The sequence below is a fragment of the Canis lupus genome, chromosome 9 (assembly GCF_003254725.2).
Source record: "Canis lupus dingo isolate Sandy chromosome 9, ASM325472v2, whole genome shotgun sequence".
In the NCBI taxonomy this organism is placed as follows: domain Eukaryota; kingdom Metazoa; phylum Chordata; class Mammalia; order Carnivora; family Canidae; genus Canis; species Canis lupus.
The window spans coordinates 55,597,875-55,602,532 of record NC_064251.1 but is presented as its reverse complement, the minus strand read 5'-3'; the positions used below and the strand labels follow the sequence as shown (position 1 = coordinate 55,602,532).

The window sequence follows — 4,658 nt, the reverse complement described above, 5'->3', positions numbered from 1 at the left end:
GATAACTTTATCTTGCCGTGGCGCCCCAGACCCAGAGGCCTTAGCCGCTTGTCGCTTTAGACTCCAGAGAGTCTGGAGAGGCGAAACCGGCCCTGGAAAAGCCCTGGTTGATCATCTAAGGCCAAGAGACCAGGAGAGGCTGTGGTGACCAAATCCCAAGCCTCCCGTCCTTGGAAGGGGGATAAAAACACAAAACGGATTAGGGGGAGGGCCTCTGAAAATTCAGTTTCCAAAACCCGGTCTGTTCATTAGCAGTCATTTGTTTAGAAGTATAAACATCTTTTTAAAAATCCTTTTTATAATGTGAACTCCAGAGGCCCCTTTTCCTCTGGCTCTGGTCTGGAGCAGCAATTGTTTGCCTTTCAGCTAATAATGTTCAAGAGTGGGGAGTTGAGTTAGGGACAGAATTGCAAACTTTAATTAGCAGGATGAGATTAGCATCCCAGCAGGGGCTTGGGGGGTGGGGGCATCCTTCAGGCCCATCGGATCCCTGTGGACACACCTCCCGCAAACCCCCCAGCTGAAGGCTCCAGTGGGGTAAGCAGGAGCCAGGCCAGCCAGAGCTTAGACCTGCCGAGTTAATCTTCCCTTGCTAGGCCTCCAGCTGAGCCTCACCCGATTCCAAGGCTCCCAGTCCAGCTATGGCTTTCGTTGCCCAGCCTCTAACGGGTTTTGTCCCTGCAGGTATCTCAGGCAAAACCAACACGGGCTGTGTGACCTTGGGACGGTTGCTCACCCTCTCAGGGTACCGGCCTCTGTGTAAGTGGGGGAGGCGGGGCGCTGTGGGGAAGCCAAGCCCCAGCGGGGGTGCAGGAATGCGAACCTCCTCCCTGCACGCCCAGGGCTTCGGCACCTCCAACCCTGCCCTTGCTCGGCTCGGGCAAGGCTGAGAATTTTCTGGTCTTTATCTGGTTCAGTGTTAAGTGCTTCCAACGGCAGCGGAGCTGTTCCACCACAGTCCCCAGGAAACTGGTCCACGTAGGACCGAGCCTTCCCGAGAATGAAGTCATCCGTTCCTTTTTTTATGTTTTGTTGCCTTTCTCCAGCACGAGTCACCCGGGCTCTGCGGTCCCTCCCCGCGCACACGCGCCCCGCCGCGGGGGTCGGCCGGGCTGACCGGGAAGGGGCGCGGGGCGGGACCCCCGGGGCCGCGTCTGCTCGGGGCGCCCCCCGCCCCCCCGCGCCTTCCCCTGCCCGCCCGAAAGGTGAGCTCCCGGGAGGCCGCCCGCGCTCCGGCGCGGCCCGCTCGGCAAACAATAACAGTAAATAACGCTCCCTTGTCAACGTAATAAAAACGGAAACGGTTACAATGTTTTTTAATAAGCGTCCCCCATCAATCTGCCGCCCCCCTCCGCCCTCCCTCCCGGGCCGCGGGCACCGGCGGAGAGGGGCGGGGAGCAGGGGGAAGGAGGGGCGCCGGGGCGCGCCGGGCGGACCGGGGTCCCGGAAGAGAACGCCGCGGGGCGGGGGCCGGGGGGGCAGCGCCGCAAGTGAGAGACGAGGGGGCGCGGGCGGCCGGGGTCACGCGCGCCAGCCGAGCCGGGAAGCGGCCGCGGTGAGTAACACCGTTGCCATGGCGACGTGGCCGCGAGGAACAGGAAGCGGCAGAAATAGCAGCCGCCGCAGCCCACGCCGCCCGGCCCCTCCCCCCGCGAGCCCGTTGCCACGGAGACCGGCGCGAGCGAGGCTGCGCGGGCGGCCGCGGCCTCCTGCGCCCGGGCCCGCGCATGCGCCCCGCGCCCTGCCCCGCGCGGGCGTCTCGGAGGCACCCGCCGCGGCCCCGGCGCCGCCCGGCCCCGGGAGCTGCCCCGCCGCACGCTAGGGTGCGGGGGGGGGTTGGGGGGGGCGGCGGAGAAAAAGGAAAAAAAGCAAAACTGTGCTGTCCGCCTTTGTTCCCGGCCTGTCCGTCGGTTTCCCGGCGCTGGAGGCGGGAGCCCAGGGGGCAGGGACGCACCGGCCGGCGTCCCCCGTGTGGTCCGAGCGCCGGGCCGCGTGCGGGGGCCGCCGAGGGGAGTCCGGGCCGACCGCGACCCCGCGGAGCCTGACGCCCTGCGGGGACCGGGCCCCCCTCCCGGGTTTCCTGCGCCTCCTCTTCGCCTGCCCTTCCCCAGATCCCAACCGGCAGAGATGAAACCCCGCCAAGCCCCAGGCTCCCTCTCCGCTCCCCGGTGGCCAGAAAACTATGAACCAGTCCACCCCCTCCCCCCAAGGAAGTTGAGGGAAACCTAAATGTTTCATAAACAAAAGCACTTTCCAGCAACTTGTTTACGTGAAAGCCTGGCTGCAGCCGCGCACGTCTGAAGCTGGGGTGTGCGTGTGCGTGTGCGTGTGCGTGTGTGTGTGTGTGTGTGTGTGTGTGTGTTGGGCAGACACACGATCATCTCCCAGGCTGTTTGTGGAGGGTTTTTTTCTTTCCAGATTTTGTTTGGTTTGTTTTTAATAAGGGTCAGAGGTCTGGGTTTCTGCGGGGAAGGGGGAAGGGTCACCTCAGATGGACAGGCCAGGGGGTCCCAGGAGGACAGGTCACGGGGCCTGCGGAGCTGGGGCAGAGGCCAGGAGCCGGAGCCTCCCCATCTGGCACTGCTCCTTGCAGGCAGGGGGGTGTAAGTGGGCGCCAGGCCCTCTGGGCTGCTCCCCAGGGTATGGCCCGGGAGAGGGCCCCGGCCAAGGACTTTGGGACCTCTCTCCCCTGGGCAGGACAGCTTTCATTTTCCTGGCCCCTGCCCTGGCCACACTGGCCAAGAGGGAAGGCAAGCAGAGCAGCTCATGTCTCTGGGGGTTTCTCTAATGGAAATGATAACGCTTTTGTTTTCGTATGGGGTGGACTCAGACTTGCAGCGTCCAGGCTGACCAGATGAGAATGTAGGGAGCCAGTGTGTGAGGAAGGGGGAACCACTGCTTCAAACCTCCTCCAGCTCTTCTCTCTGCACCCCTCCCGCATCCCCAGCCAGCCTGGTCCCCTGTGTGGTGGCCTTGTGCTGGCCATGGGATTCTGGCCACCTGGCCTCCACAGAACCAAGGAAAGAACGTGGGGGGCGGTCATGGATTGATGTTCCTTCTTCTCTCCTCTGGCCCCCTTTCCACGTGTGCCAGAGGATCCCCTGAAGGCGAAGCTTCTAACATCCAGAAGATGTCAGGTCCACCATGCCGACTTGGCATCGTTATTAGCCCTCTCCTTCTAGAAGGAAACGAAGACGTAGTTAAAAGGGAGCTGGGAGCAGTTGCGACAGTAAAGAGAAGACCCCACCTCTGTCCAAGGGCAGGCAGTAGCTGGTGCTGAGAACCAGGGCTTCAGGACCAGACTGTCCTGGGGATGAATCCCAGCTCAGGCCCCACTGAAGCCTGAGCATCTGGATAGTAGGGACAGTGCAATGCCCGCCTCCCACATTGTGATCATCCCTCGAAGTGATGCGTAAATGTTCTTAGCAGCGACTGGCGCGGAGTCGGTACTCAGAACACGGCACTATTGTTGGAGCTGGAAGGGGCTGTCCAGTCTCCCTGGTGTGACCCAGGACTGCCACCTGGGAGCCCTGAGACTCTGGGCTTGGCTCTGTCCTAGGGCAGGTCCATCTTCGGGATGATAATCACAGTAACCCCTGAATTACTCTGCACCAGGCACCTCACTGGGGTCTGTACATTACCTTATCCAATTTAGCCTTCAAAACAGCCCTCGTGAGGACAGCCATGATCTGTACCACGATGCTCCTGATTTCACAGATGAGAGGACAGGTCCTCAGACGCAAAGCCACTTGCTGGGGATCACAAGGCTGGAACGTGGCACAGAACACAAGGTGCTTGAGTCCTGGACCGTCATGCACTCCTGAAAGCAAGCATCGTGTTTGTGTTACTGTCACTCTTACTGGTCCTCCTCTGACCTCTTCCTGGCTCAGGCCACAGCCCCCTCTGCATTCGTATCCTTGGGTTCAGCCATTCTGGACTCTTCTGAAACTGGCAGGGACCCAGCTCCCTTAGCACGAGATCCCCTCAGGGGTATGTGGGGCTTGAGGGGAGCCAGGTGGGCCCCACACGGACTCTGCTGGCAACCTGGCAGTGTGTGAGAGCTCCCCCCACCCCCTCCCATCCCTTCCTGCCACTTCTGCCGAAGGGTTGGGGTTCCTAACACACCCAGGTGGACGTGTGGCATCCAGATGGTGCAGTTAATTGCGCTGGAAACTGTAAATCTCTGTTATTATCCCAGCTCTCCTTCTGCTCTGCTGTGCTGTCACCTCAAGGCGCTAGAGGGGCCACTGGAGGTGGAAGAGGTGCCCCTCCAGCCCCACCCACCCAGCCTAGGCTTTGTTCCTGCTCAGTAGCCAGGGAGGAAATTGCCCAGTTGTGACGTCCACTGCCTACATTTGAATCCTGGCCCTGTCACCTCCCGGCTGTGTGGCTGCTGCGTGACTTAATCTCCCTGTTATTCTCAGTTTGCTCATCCATAAATTAGGGAGGGTTACAGCACCTGCCTATCCCAAAGGGGTCAGGTGGCTGATGTGGGTGAGTCCTCTGCCCTGCCTGACTCCAGAGGGTTCTCAGGATGTTACTGGTGATAGCAAGTGTTTCCTCTGTGCCGAGTGATACAATGCGTTAGCTCAGTAAATTCTCAAACAAGCACATCACTGGCCCATTTTACACGTGAGGAAGCGGCAACTCTGAGAAGG

At 60.9% G+C, this 4,658-nt stretch overlaps 1 long non-coding RNA gene across 1 annotated transcript; it reads right to left on the bottom strand.

The window, feature by feature from the left end:
• Positions 1–1,798: 1,798 nt before the first annotated feature.
• On the bottom strand, positions 1,799–4,260 carry LOC118355774 (uncharacterized). Its single transcript, XR_004818864.2, has 3 exons — positions 4,126–4,260; positions 3,642–3,820; positions 1,799–3,178 (listed from the first exon to the last, which is right to left on the bottom strand). It is a non-coding gene; the product is annotated as an uncharacterized LOC118355774 (long non-coding RNA).
• Positions 4,261–4,658: the final 398 nt, after the last annotated feature.